The sequence below is a fragment of the Suricata suricatta genome, chromosome 10 (genome assembly GCF_006229205.1).
Source record: "Suricata suricatta isolate VVHF042 chromosome 10, meerkat_22Aug2017_6uvM2_HiC, whole genome shotgun sequence".
Taxonomy (NCBI): domain Eukaryota; kingdom Metazoa; phylum Chordata; class Mammalia; order Carnivora; family Herpestidae; genus Suricata; species Suricata suricatta.
In genome coordinates, this window is record NC_043709.1 from 70623325 (window position 1) to 70636969 (window position 13645).

Genomic DNA, 13645 nt, shown 5'->3' on the forward strand with positions numbered 1-13645 from the left:
TCCGACTTCGGCTCAGGTCAGATCTCACGTTCGTGGGTTCGAGCCCCGTGTCAGGCTCTGTGCTAACAGCTAGCTCAGAGCCTGGAGCCTGTTTCTGGTTCTGTGTCTCCTTCTCTCTCTGCGCCTCCCCGTCTCATGCTCTGTCTCTCTCTGTATCAAAAATAAATAAAACATTAAAAAAAATTAAAAAAAAAGAAGGCATTTTGAGTAACAATATCGGCTGTCACTTATTGATGATTATCATGCACAGAACTTGGTGTTTATTTACTGGTTAATTCAACACGTTTTTATTGAGTTACTAATGCATGCCAGACCCGAGTGGGAGATGCAGTGGATCCAGACCTGTGAATACAATTCACACAGTTGGTCACAGTGCCTACTAACTGTGGGTCATGGCTGAGGAAACTACACCTTAGGAACTTGTAGGCAGAAGTTCTCAACTCTGCTACTTTGGAATAATCTGGTTCTGTTTGAAAAATACCCATGTCTGGTCCCTACCCTAGCTCAGGTGAACTAGACTTACTAATGTGGGGTGAGAGACTCACATTTTCTTTTTTTTTTAATGTTTATTTATTTATTTTGAGAGAGAGAGAGAATCTCAAGCAAGCTCCTGCACTGTTAGCCTATACCCTAATTTTGGGCTCGATCTCACAAACCATGAGAACATGACCTGAGTCGAAATTGAGAGTCAGACACTTAACTGAACCACCCAGGTGCTTGTAGACCCGTATTATGTCTTATGTTTCCCCTGTGGGCTCTGATATGCAGCCAGAGCTTAGGAATGCTTCCTCCAGGTCACCCTGGACTAGCCAGGGACAGGATTCTAAGCCATGAAGTCAGGTGAATGTAGAACATTCAGAACAAAATTCAGCATCCAGGCCTTGGTGTCAAATTTTTGAAAGCCACTTGTTATCAGCAGGCGTAGGCTCTGAGGGGTTCATTGTTTGTCAGCACAGTCTCTGCTTTAGACCTCTCTGTTTCTTGCAAAGTCCTGTCAGGTTTCCCAGTTTGAAGACAAATATGTGATCCTCTGAAGACTCTTCACTTAATAGACTACTACCCACCATGTAGCATGTGTGCTTTGTAATTTCACTTAAGAGGTTTGTTATATATAGTCTAGTAATAGGAGTGGCAGAGATAGTGGAGAGAGAGATGAGCTTGCTGCGGAAGGCTCCTCTGGTCCTCAGAGGAGAGCAAGTTATCGCTTTGTTTTCAAATAATGCAGTTGGTAATAAGTTTTTGGATGTGTGTGAGCTGTAAATCGTTCTGAAAATTGAACTGAAGATACAATATCGTAAATCTCTTCCTTGGTGGTGGAATATTTATGGGGAGAGCAATATAATCAGTTATGTGGGTATGCTATGTCTGACATCTGACTGAACGAGACTCTGTCCCAAGGATCTATTGCCCATTAGGCAATTCCTCTAGGTGGGCACGTATGTGTGTGAGTTGGGGGATGATTTTAAATGGAAATAATCAGATGATCCCTTAATAAAATCAATCTGGAATGCATTAGTGGAGCAGGTAGGGATGTTCGGGGCAGCACAGTGCTGGGAAGAGCAAGGAGATATGGCTGTGCTTTACCTTCCGGGGCAGCCTCCTCTCCCAGTTGCTGTGTAATTTGGTTCCCTAAATCAATGCTTGTTTGCTCTAGGAACTCACAATCCTACGAAAATGCACATTTCATTAGGTTTGTTTTGAAACTCATTATCATCACTATAAATACCTCTATGTGGAAAGTAATGAAATAAAGCCAAAAGAAATCGTGAAATCACGGCAGGCAGTGAGAAGTGAAGAATCAAAGCAGCAGTATGCAACGTTGCCATGATTTTTCTTTTGAATTAATTATCGCAATTATTCAAAAGAAAAAACTCTATAACCACTAATGGTTTTCAGACTTCTTTTTTTGGTTTGTAGTGAAACGCCTTTTCAAACAAAATATGATTTGCAGCCCTATTGTATAACATAGATCAAAAATTGAAGCTGGGGAAGTAGTTCAAATCTTTGTCAATGTGGCCTCTATTATCATCTCTCTGCCAGACCCCCGTGTACCTCTACCACCTTAGGGTTGTGCCAGTCACAGCTCTATACCTGTCCACCTAGTCGGACGGAGGGTGACTATAGTCCAGTGTTCTCCATTCACAGATAAGGAAACCGAACACGGGAAGAGTCAACTGGTAGAGAGAAGACAAGGACCTCCATTCTTGTGTTGCTGCCCCCAAACCACACTTCCTCTGGCTCATTCTACTTTTTATAGTGCCCTATATATTTTTTTTCTATATATTGTCCCATATATTCTCCACAGACTCTGCTCCAGATCATTTGGTATATCAGTGAACACTGTCAATAAAACTTCCTGCCCTTTTGGTGCTTAAATTCTTGTGTGAGGAGAGGAGCATTAAATAATACACATAATTAAGTCTTGTAGTGTTTTTGAACATGAGAAATCCTATGGAAGAAACCTAGAACAGGATTTAGAATGAGATTTAGGCTTGATCTTGCCTTTCTCTCCTTCTCTTGTTTAGTTCTTAATTCCAGCCTGGTGCAGGCACAAATTGGGGGGCACTATGGCATACCCTAAAGGTGTTCCAAGTAGAGGCAGGGCAAAGCAGGTCAGGTCCGTGGGGAACTCGCAAAGTGGCTTCTGGTATGATACATATGTATGGGGGAAAAAGTAGAAGTAAAGCTAAAAATATGTTAAAGACAAACTTTTTTCTTTCTTAATTTTTTTTAACATTTATTAATTTTTGAGAGAATGTGAGAAAGGGAAGGGAGAGAAAGATAGAGATACAGAATCAAAAACAGTCTCTAGGTTCTAAGCTGTCAGCACAGAGCCCAATGCAGGCCTCAAACCCACAAACTGTGAGATCATGACCTGAGCTGAACTCAGGAGTCAGAAGCTCAATCTACTGAGCCACCAGGGCACCCCAAGACAAACTTTATTCGTTTCACAGTTTCTCCTATGGCTAGTTCCAGAAAAATCTGTTTAAAAATTGAAAATCTAACAAACCTTCATTCTTTTCCATCTTCTGTATTGAAATGATCTTATCTTGAGGCTGTCAACATTAGAATTAATTAAAATATTAAAAATTCATTTCTTCAGTCTCACTAGCCACATTTCAAGTGCTCAATAGCCACATGTGCTAGTGGTGACCACATTAGACAGTGCAGATATGGAACACGTCATCATCCCAGAAAGTTCTGCAGGACAGCCTTGCTCTGTGGACTGTGATGTACACAGTCTGGAACTGAGCACAACACAAGCAGCTCAGAGCCTGAGGATAGTGAGAATTGGGCTTAGAACCAGCTGACCTTCAGGGGGATATGGAGGCAGGGCCCTAGGAATGACTCAGGTTCCAAAGAACCAAGAAGCCAAATCAGGTCAACCAGGTGGGCTATAGGAGTAACAAGAGTGAGCACAGCTAGAAATGAGCTTGAGAAGAATTCATCTGGTTGGAATCCAGGGCTCTGTGGGAGGACATAAGTGGATAGACACTTAGTGACGTCCTTGTTAGTACTCTTCTGCCCCCAAGAGCTAAAGCTTCTCCTACCTCCTGTATCCCCACTTTCCACTTTCTAGGCATCCAGCCATCCAGGCCACACATCTTTGAATGACTTTTAGCTCTCGTTAAGCTCTTGATCCTGCCCCTGTTTTCCACCTAATCTCTGTGCTACCTTAGCCCCACTCCTGTTGCTTCTACTAAGTCTATTCTTTATTTTTCCCTCCCTTGGACTGGCATAAAAACTTCTCAGATCATCTTACTAGCACCAATCTCTTCCCAGTCTTTCTGATGCACCACTATAAAATCAGACTTCTTAAATCATAGCTTTGATCCTTATCTGCTGCAGCCCCAACTTCAGTGGCCTCTCCTCCTTCCAAAATCAAGTCCCCAGTCTTTCCCCTGTCATTTGACACATTCTGTGACATGCCCCAATCTATCTTTTCAGTGTTATCTTTTTACTCACAAACTTGTGTCCTATTTTCCAACCAAATTGCATTAATTATGTCTCTTAAACTGTCTCGACATTCCCTATCTTGATCTACCCACGCTATTCTTTCTGCCTTGGATGCCTTCCTCTACCCTTTCAACTTCACCTTGTGTATAACCCAACCTTGTTAAAGGCTCATGTTACAATCCACCCCTACCCAATCTTTTTCTAGTTTCCCCTATGTTAAATGTTCTCCATTTCCTTTTCCATCCTTCTCCACTCTGCTCTGTGCCTAGGAGGCTGGCTTGTATGAATTATTATATTTGCCCTCTGGCTTCCAATCAGGTTTGGCCAATAGGACAAGATCAGAGGGCAAGAGAGAGAGGTCAGAGTATTCTCCTGGCTCCCTTCCTGTGTGGCTGCAGGGGACAGACACTGTGCTGCTTGCTGAGGCTACAGCTCCGGTCAGAGGTTCTTCTCTACAGCGTCTACGTTTTCAGGTCCTTTCAGGTCCAGAAGTGGTAATGACGCTCTGCTATTGCTAACCCCATGGAGCTCCATCATTTTGTTTGTTTCTCTTAGTTTATCCCATACCTTGGTAAGTAGTTATTTCATGAAATACTCCTTAATTATTCCTTTTGGATATTTCATCTGTTTCATACCAATGTACTGAGTGGTGTCTCCCAAACTATACACTCCTTTAAATCCCTTCTCTGCTAGGCACTTCCTGTAGTCTTGGATTTTCTTGTTAGACTAAAAACACCTATTGAGCACTTATCATCTATCAGTCACTATCCTGGATGCTGGGAATACAGTGATGAGCAATATGGACAGGGTCCTTGCCATCTTGAACTACAATAATAGAATTGACATTTAATAAGTGTTAACCAAGTGGCAGAAGCTTTTTAAGCTTTCTTTTTAATTGTTTAATTTTATTTTTTTTAACATTTATTTATTTTTGAAAGACAGAGAAAGACAGATCATGAGCAACGGAGGGGCAGAGAGAGAGGGACACACAGAATCGGAAGCAGGGTCCAGGCTCTGAGCTGTTAGCACAGAGCCCGATGCGGGACTCGAACCCATGAACTGTGAGATCGTGACTTGAGCCGAAGTTGGATGCTCAACCGACTGAGCCACCCAGATGCCCAACCGACTGAGCCACCCAGATGCCCGGCAGAAGGTTTTTTAAGTTCTTTACATGTAGTAAGTCATTTAATCCACACAGCAACCTTGTGATATATTTTACAAATGAGAAAATAGAGCGTCAGAGAGATTAAGTAGTTTGCCTGAGATCACACAGCCAGGAAGCTGCAGAGCTGGCGTTCTAACCCAGGTGGCCCGACTCCAAAGCTCATACGCTAAACCACATCACTGTACTATCTCTCACTAGCTTAGTGTCCTTTGCAGTAACTAGAACACAGTTGGCACACAGCACGTATTTGTTGGGCTGATTTGAGTGGACAATCCCCATAGGAAAGGAAAACATCCATGGGAGTATGCTTTCTGTAGGCTCAACAAAATTTTGATTTCAATAGCTTTCAGGAATAATTTGGTTTTCTTTTATTTTGTATTATTTTCAAGTAATTATCTGCAGTAGCAGGTGGTAACAAATAGAGTCTCTTCCCCATTTTAACCGAGCTTAATATCTGGTTGCATGGCAGTATCTTTATCACAAGCAGAATTGTATACTCTAACCCTGGGCAGAGACAGCCTCCCTTGTGACACAGCAATGCTCAACGGATAGTATTTGCTGCAAATGTTTAGTTACAACTGAATAGCACCCAACTTGTAATCATTAATAGGAACCCATGTAAGAGTTCACTGCAGCTGTGACTTCTACTGGTGAATCATTCCGTTTGAAATATAATGTACTCAAAAAAGCAGCAAAAACTGTAGTTAGAAATCACTGTAATGGCTTTCATGAAAGCTATCGCTAATTTAGGGCCCAATTAAAACTAGAAATCCAATTATTGCTGAATAACATAATTGCAAGAAAGTAACTTGAATTGCACGTATGTCAGTAATTAAGGAGGAAGCTGTAATAACAGAATCTGTCTGAGCCATTATAAGGAGGGGCCAAAGAGTTTGAAGATCTGCTTCGTTTCTCCTCCAGGGCGGGTCAGAGCAAGAAATGCCCCAGCCGCTGGGTGCTGACAGTCAGCTCTGAAACTTGTAAACATGATGCGCTTTTGATAGCTTACCTCAGGAGGTCCCAGTAAGATAAATGCAGAATTCATGAGCAGGGTAAGGTTGGTATCTGAGTCCATGTCCCATGAACATCAAATACACTGTTAGTTCTGAAAAATTAAATAGCAGGAACTACTGTTTGTTAAATACTTCAGGCTCTATAGAAAGAGCAGTATAAATATCAAATGCTCTACCTTTACACTTCAAACTCAGGTTTTCACTTTGTGATAAATTTCACAGAAGTAATTCTGTTGCGTGCTATGGAGTGGCCAGGCTGTGGGGGGTGTGGGCTTAGAGAGCCACAGACTGGGCATCCCCAGTGTGTCAGCCGTTAAGAGTGCTGCCCTGGGTGAGAAAGGGTGTAGCTCTGGTGAATTTATCTTTATATCGTTGGTTTGCAGAGGGTGCTAGCAACATCTTTGACATAACCCCAGGCAGGTGATTTCATCTTATTGCACAGGCTACTGGGTGGTGTAAACTTTCATTCAAATATATTGGGCCACAGTTCTCAAGAAGTATACATCAGAATTATCTATGGGGTTTGTAAAAATGGAGATGCTGGGCCCCACTCACGTTTTGGATTTAGTAGGTATGGCGGAGGGTGCGGGGTGGGGCTTGGAAATCTGTATTTCTAATAGGTTCCCAGGAGATGCTGATGTTGGTCTGGGGACCATACATTGAGAACAGCTGCCAGTAAGGAAGAGAGGGAGCTAGGACCTGGCAGGACCAGGGTGAGGAGGACTGAGCAAAAAAGGAATAACCTCCATCCCCTGTCATAGGTTTTCATCCCTGCCTGCACAGTAGAACCATGTGGTGCACTTGGAAAAACGCTGATGCCTAGGCCCCTGGGATTCTGACTTAATTCAATGGGACAGTGAATAAGCTGTAATAACCTCACTGTAATAACCTTATAGGTTGAATGTATTGAGTGGGGTCTGGTGACAGTGGTGCAGCAGCTGAGTAATAACTAATGACATGGAGGACAGCTAATTAGGGAGGGCAGCATGGCTGACAAGGACCAGGAAAGAAACAGAGACTATCAGTGTGGTGTGTAGGGCAGGCTCCAGCACCACTGGGCATCAGGCGGACAAACAAGACAAAGCATAAGAGTAGCAGCAATCGTAGGCATTGTTTCTTGAGGTCCTACTATGTGTCGGGTGCTTTACTTGCTTTATTTAATTCTTGAAATAGCCCGATGACGAAGGTGAGGAAGGTGATATCATCTCATTGTACTTAGAAAAAAAAATCAGAGCTCTGAGATTTTAACGGGATTCAAGGTCAAAGATGGTGAAGCTACAATCTGAACTCTGTCTGATCCTGAAGCCTGAACCCTCCCCATGGATGAGCAAAATGGTTCAAGGATTAGTAGTCTTCCCAGATCACATGAGGGTGGTGAGGAGAAGGGAAGATTAGCAAGTAAGTCGTCAAATCCAGGCTAGCAACGGCAAGTTTGTGCTATTTCCACTTTGCTACACTGATGGGCTTGCTTCTCTCCTTTTGTTTTGAGGCAGGTACCAGCCCAACCATTTGAGCAGGTCCTAGTAGGTGTTCACCATCCAGTGAGGATATAGGCAGGTTTGTGAGCATCTGTACAACCAGCACAGAATTTATTCTTACTTTACAGCTTATCACTACACGGTTTTCTCCTCTCCATGGCTTTCTCCTTAGCATCGTTTCTATGTCTCTGTCTCCCTCCTGCAAGGGGCAGCTGTCTGCTAGTGATTTTTATTCTTTATTGTGTCTCTTTTATTTATCACCTCCTCTTTCTTTCTGCCTTTATTTTACCTTGGTTTGGCACTATCTTTTGTAAAAAGGGCCTTATCTGCTGCACCTTCAGTGTCTCCATCAGCTCTTTCATCCTTCACACGGCCACCAGAGTTATCTTCCTATACACAACTTTGGGAATGTCATCTGCTTGTTCAGAAAACTCTCATGGCTTTCCCCCCCTATAGAATCAAGAATTTAAAAAGAAAATTTAGGAAAGGGGCAGCTGGTGGCTTAGTTGGTTAAGTGTCTGACTCTTGATCTCAGCTCAGGTCTTGATGGCAGGGTTGTGAGGCTCCATGCTGGGCATGAAGCCTACTTAAAAAAAAATAAAAAGGCAAAAAAAATTTAGGATGTAAATAACAGGTAGTCATGCTAAGGACAGCTTTATTTCTTAACTAAAAATACTAAAGAAAACACAGTATTCAACCTTTCTATTCTGTTTGGTCCTGCAGCTGAAGCTACACACATCGGACGCTTTCCATCTGGGATGCAGGAGAGTTGTCTACCTTCCACATGGTGTAGCCAAGGCCAATTATAAGAGTTTGCTCCAGCTGGTGGAGATTTCTATGAAACATTTCATTTTGTGGGAGGAAAGAAAAGTATTAATGAAACAATGTCCATTATTATTATTATTATTATTATTATTATTATCACTCTTGACAATGACAGCATATAAGAAACTGTTTCTCTTTTATCTTCAATATTGAGGGAATGGCCCATCCCTTTGACTTTGATATACACATTTAAACTTACTTTTCCATTAGCCTGGGTTTGAGCTAGGAATTGCTTCTAATAAATGATGGAAGTCATTTGTTAAAGAGCATGTTCAGGAAGTTTCATTAGCCTAGTTCTTTCTAGAACATCCCAACAGAGCAGCACCAGGTTAATCAGAGTTATCATTGCTCAAACATTCCTGGGGGCAGGAAAGGCCATGTGGATTTCCGTGGGCTTTCATGCTGGACCAGAGCCCCTCCAGAGAGGAGACAAACAGTTAATATCCAAAAATGAAATCTCAGCTGGTATCACCAAGCAAATATCAACAATGCAAGCCATTTTGATTGTTCATCTGACAAAAAGAACCTGCTTGGGTGCCTTGTCTTTCTGGTGTATTCAGTTCCGGGTCACAGGTAAGAGTAACCCCATTTGCACCTTCCTAAAGTGTAAGGAATCTAGGAGACCCTAGAATTTGTACAGGGTTACTTCATTTTATTAAGTTTTTAAAATTAATTGATTAATTAATTTCTTTATTTAGAGAGATTAGGGGAGGGTCAGAGAGTGAGGGACAGAGAGGGAATCCCAAGCAGGCTCTCCAGTGTCAGCATAGAGCCCCATGTGGGACTTGAACTCATAAACCATGAGATCATTGCCTGAGCCAAAGTCGGACACTTAACTGACTGAGCCACCCAGGCACCTGTGTACTGGGTTATTTTATAATCTTTCTAGATAGGAAGTAACAATCCCAAGATATTAAAAAAGGTTAAGTGTACAATTCTGGGTATTACAAAGTTATGTGATAGACTGCTGATGAATGCTGGTCGAAGACACACCAAAGATAACTGAATTATGAGCACTTAACACTAATCTGTGCTGATCTGTCAGGAGAAATTTACGATTTCATTTCTGGAAATAGGATAAAGAAATGAAATAAAGCCTAATTCCAGTGTGTAAATTAGGGAAATCAACCTCTTCCAGTGCGGTCCTGAATAAACTGCGTTCTATTTGACACGCTCAAGAGCATGGTCTTCCCTTTAATTCACATTGTGAAATAATTGCCCTGGTGGAAATCAGAAACATGCAATGTAATATATTAGTTTTACTCAATGATTCTTGAGAGGTGATACCTCAATTAACAAATCCTCAGGGAAAGAGGCAGCACTGAAAAAAAATACGCCTCAATCTCATCTTCATAAACCCAGTCAGGCAGGACTGCCTCTAGGTGCTGGCAAGACAAAAACACCTCTGAGTGGAGTGACTCTCAGCAGTGTCCGGATGCAGACAAACAGGGTCACTCTTCTTTTTTTTAGTTGTTTTTAATGTTTTTATTTATTATTGAGAGACAGAGAGAGACAAAGCATGCTCATGGGAGGGGCAAAGAGAGAGGGAGACACATAGGGAGGCTTCAGATTCTGAGCTGTCAGCACAGAGCTGAACGCAGGGCTCGAACTCACAAACTGTGAGATCATGACCTGTGCCGAAGTTGGAAACTTAACCGACTGAGCCACCCAGGAGCCCCTTTCTTTTTTTTTTCTTTTTCTTTTTAAAAAAATTCAAACAGGGCCACTCTTTAAGGCAAATTATAAAATCTTTCAAAGTTCTCTGTTTCTCCATGTTCCATTTTCTGTTACCTCTTAACAGATTGCCCCTCTCCTGACTTAGAGGAATCTCACATCCTCTTTTTTTTCCCTTTTGGCTCCATCAGAAACTGGTTTTGCAATTATGTTTGTCAGTTAATACATAGAATGTTAATTTAATGCGGATGAATTTGAACGAATGTGGCAAATCAACCAGGCCTTTGAATTCAAGCCTTTTACCAGCTTTAAGAATCCTGGGACTCAGACCTTCTCACTGTGGTACTCGGCACCCCCCCCCCCCAACATCTAGCTCAGTACCTGGCAGGCAAATAACAATCTACTGTTGAATGGATAATGAAAGCCTTGGTCCTCTTCACTTGAAGGAAGTCAAGCTGAAGGGTAAGAGAAGGGGAGGCTTGAGTGTGCTCTGCTAATTAGGAGGCTTAGGGAAGTGGATCCAGTCAGAGGGTGAACTTCCAGTTTCGTCACAGTGTCTGACAGGTACATCAGAAACAGGTGGGTTTCTTTTCTTTCCTCCCACATGCCTGTCTTTCATCTCTGGGGAAAACAAGGAAGGTCTGTGGCTCCTGGTTGCTGGTACTTTTATCATTATTTTGCTCCAGGTGGGACCAGTTATATAATTTGTGGAGCCCAAGGTAAGATGAAAATGAGGGGGCTTTCGTTCAAAATTTATTAAGAATTTCATGCAGATCAAAACAATAACGAAACACCACTTAACACTCACTAGGATGGCTATAATAAAAAAGATGGACAATAATAAGAGTTGGCAAGGATGTGGAGAAATTTATTGGAACCATTGTTTATTTCTGGTGAGAATGCTAACACTTTAGCAAAACAGTCTGGCAGCTCCTCAAAAAGCTAGAGTTGTCATTTGATCCAGCACTTCTACTCCTTGGTATATACTGGAGAGAACTGAAAACATGTCCACATAACAAACTTGTACATGAGTGTTCATTCACTGTACGATTATTTATAATAGTCCAAAGGTATCAACAACCCAAATGTCCATCAATTGATAAATGGATAAACAAAATGTGATATATCCATACAATGGGTATAATATATCCATCCAATGGAATGTTATTCAGCAAAAAAAGTAATGATGTCCTAATACATGCTATAGCACAGATGACCTTGAAGACAAGCTAAGTGAAAAAAGTCAGACACAAGGGCCACATACTGTATGATTCTCTTTTTATGAAAGGTCCAGAGTATGCAAATCCATAGAGGCAAAAAGTAAATTAGTGATGGTCAGGATCTAAGGGAAGGAAAAGTGCAGAGTGGCTGCTAATGGGTATAAGGCTTCTATTTGGGGTGATGAAAAAGTTCCCGCACTAGATGGTGTTGATGATTAAACAGCCTTGTGAATATACCAGAAGCACTGACTTTTATATGTTAAAAAGGTGATTTTTATAGAATGTGAATTATATCTCCAAAAAAAGCTATTAAGAATTTCAAGACAGCAAGAGCAGAACATGAAACCGAGTGAGTGCAGGGCCTAGGTAGTTACACAGGCGCATGCCCAGGAAGCTGACCCCCACTTCGGTCTCCTGAGCCCTCTCACCTTGTGCCTCCTCTCTTCCAAATCCATGTTGTGTACTTCCCCCACATTTAATGCTGTGTTAGGTGTGGTAAATAAACCAGTTAAGGTTGGGGTGAATGACCATCCCGGTTTGCCGGGGACTGAGGGGTTTCCCAGGATGTGCTAAAACCGGGCAAATCCTGGACATATTAAGATGAACTGATCATCTTAGTGACTGCCTTGGTGGTCAGTGAACAGTGTCACACAGTCATTTTTCCTAATTGAAATCCTGAAGCACATCACCAGGCCTTATTTCTACCAGTGACGACAGCAGTGTGGTGTGGAGCCCTAGTTCGGGCCCCATAATCAGCCAGGTGGTTGGCAGAAATGCAGAATCACCGGCACCTCCCAGGCCTCCTGAAGCAGAACCTGTAGGGAAACAAAATCCCCAGGAGACTCACATGCACATTAAAGATGTGGAAGACAGAAGGTGGCTGAGCAGATGGAAGATTTGGGCCCAGGTTTTTAGTTTGCCATAAGCTGGCTGCATATCCTTGGGCAAGCTGCTTAACCTCTCTGAGCCTCCATGTCTTCACTTCTGTAATGTGGGAGATGGATTCCTAAAGCTAATGGTCAACGGCCTTACAAATACTTGTGAAATTTGTAGCATCTGGATTTGAATAAACAATGTCTATGTGAATCTAAAATCAGACAACCCTGCTTCGTTGATTTGCTAGCTTGTTAACTTTGGTAATGTGTCAGTTTTCTCATGCAGGGCTATTGTAGGGAGCATTGAGATAAATAGCATTCACAAAGTTCAGGGTAGACCCTCATTAAACGGAAGCTATTAGTTTTTGTATTGTTAAAATCTAAGGTTCTGATGAGAGTCTGCCATTAGAATACATCATCATTAATAGAGTTGGATCTGGATGTCTTTTAGTAATTGCAAAAATCCTTGTGTCTGGTATTGAGGAACATGAAGAATCTTTGTGTCAGGTGGGAGTATGTATTTAACTCCAGATTTTTTATTTAGACAGTTTCAGCTCAGAGGTTTCCTAAAAATCCACATCTACCTAACACACAGCTCCTGTATCTAAGAATGGAACCATCAGTTACAAAGATTAAAAACATCAGGAAAAATGTCTGTAAGCAGGATGCATCAATATGGTTTCCATGGTTAAGCAAACTAAGCTTTGATCTTTGAGAAAGAATGGCGACAGTAGCTCAGAGATTACGGTTTGCTCTGTAGGCTGGATTTTACCAACTGACAGTGCGGAGATTCCAAGGTCTTTGTTGGATATTTTTTGTTGTTCTTGGGTCCCAGCACTCAGTCAGATTTACATGTTGGAGATATAATTAGCCATAGACTGATTGCAAAGAATCAGCCATAATTTAAAAATATGAATTAACATAAAATGGCAAGCATTAAAAGTTAATGTTAACTTGATGCTCATTTATTTTTGCATCCAAATGAGCCTTATTAAGTTACTTAGTCCATCTAAACATGAGGGTTTTTTCTCGTATGTTAAGTTGTGATAACAATTTCTTCCATGCTAAACTCTGATAACAGATTTGAAAAAAAGCAGGCTTAGTCTGCTGCTAATATTCAATTTTGGTTTTTTCTGTGACCAGGTTTAAACCAGCATCATATTAAAGTTCAGAATCTCAGTATGGACTTTATGTTTTCTAAAGGCTTTCTAATGGAAATGATATTTTGACTGTCAATGCCCTGTGGTTTTGTCCACTGTCAGCACACTCAATAACTTTGAGCAGGTGGATGGAGTGCAGAGGGAGTTGGAATGTATGGAAATGTAGCAAGCCTGTGAGATGTGGGCTTAAATAAGCAAATCAAGCCAATTGGCTTAGAATTATGATGGTTGGCTTTCTAATGCATATTCAGAGAGGGCTGAAAAAATGTATGAAATTT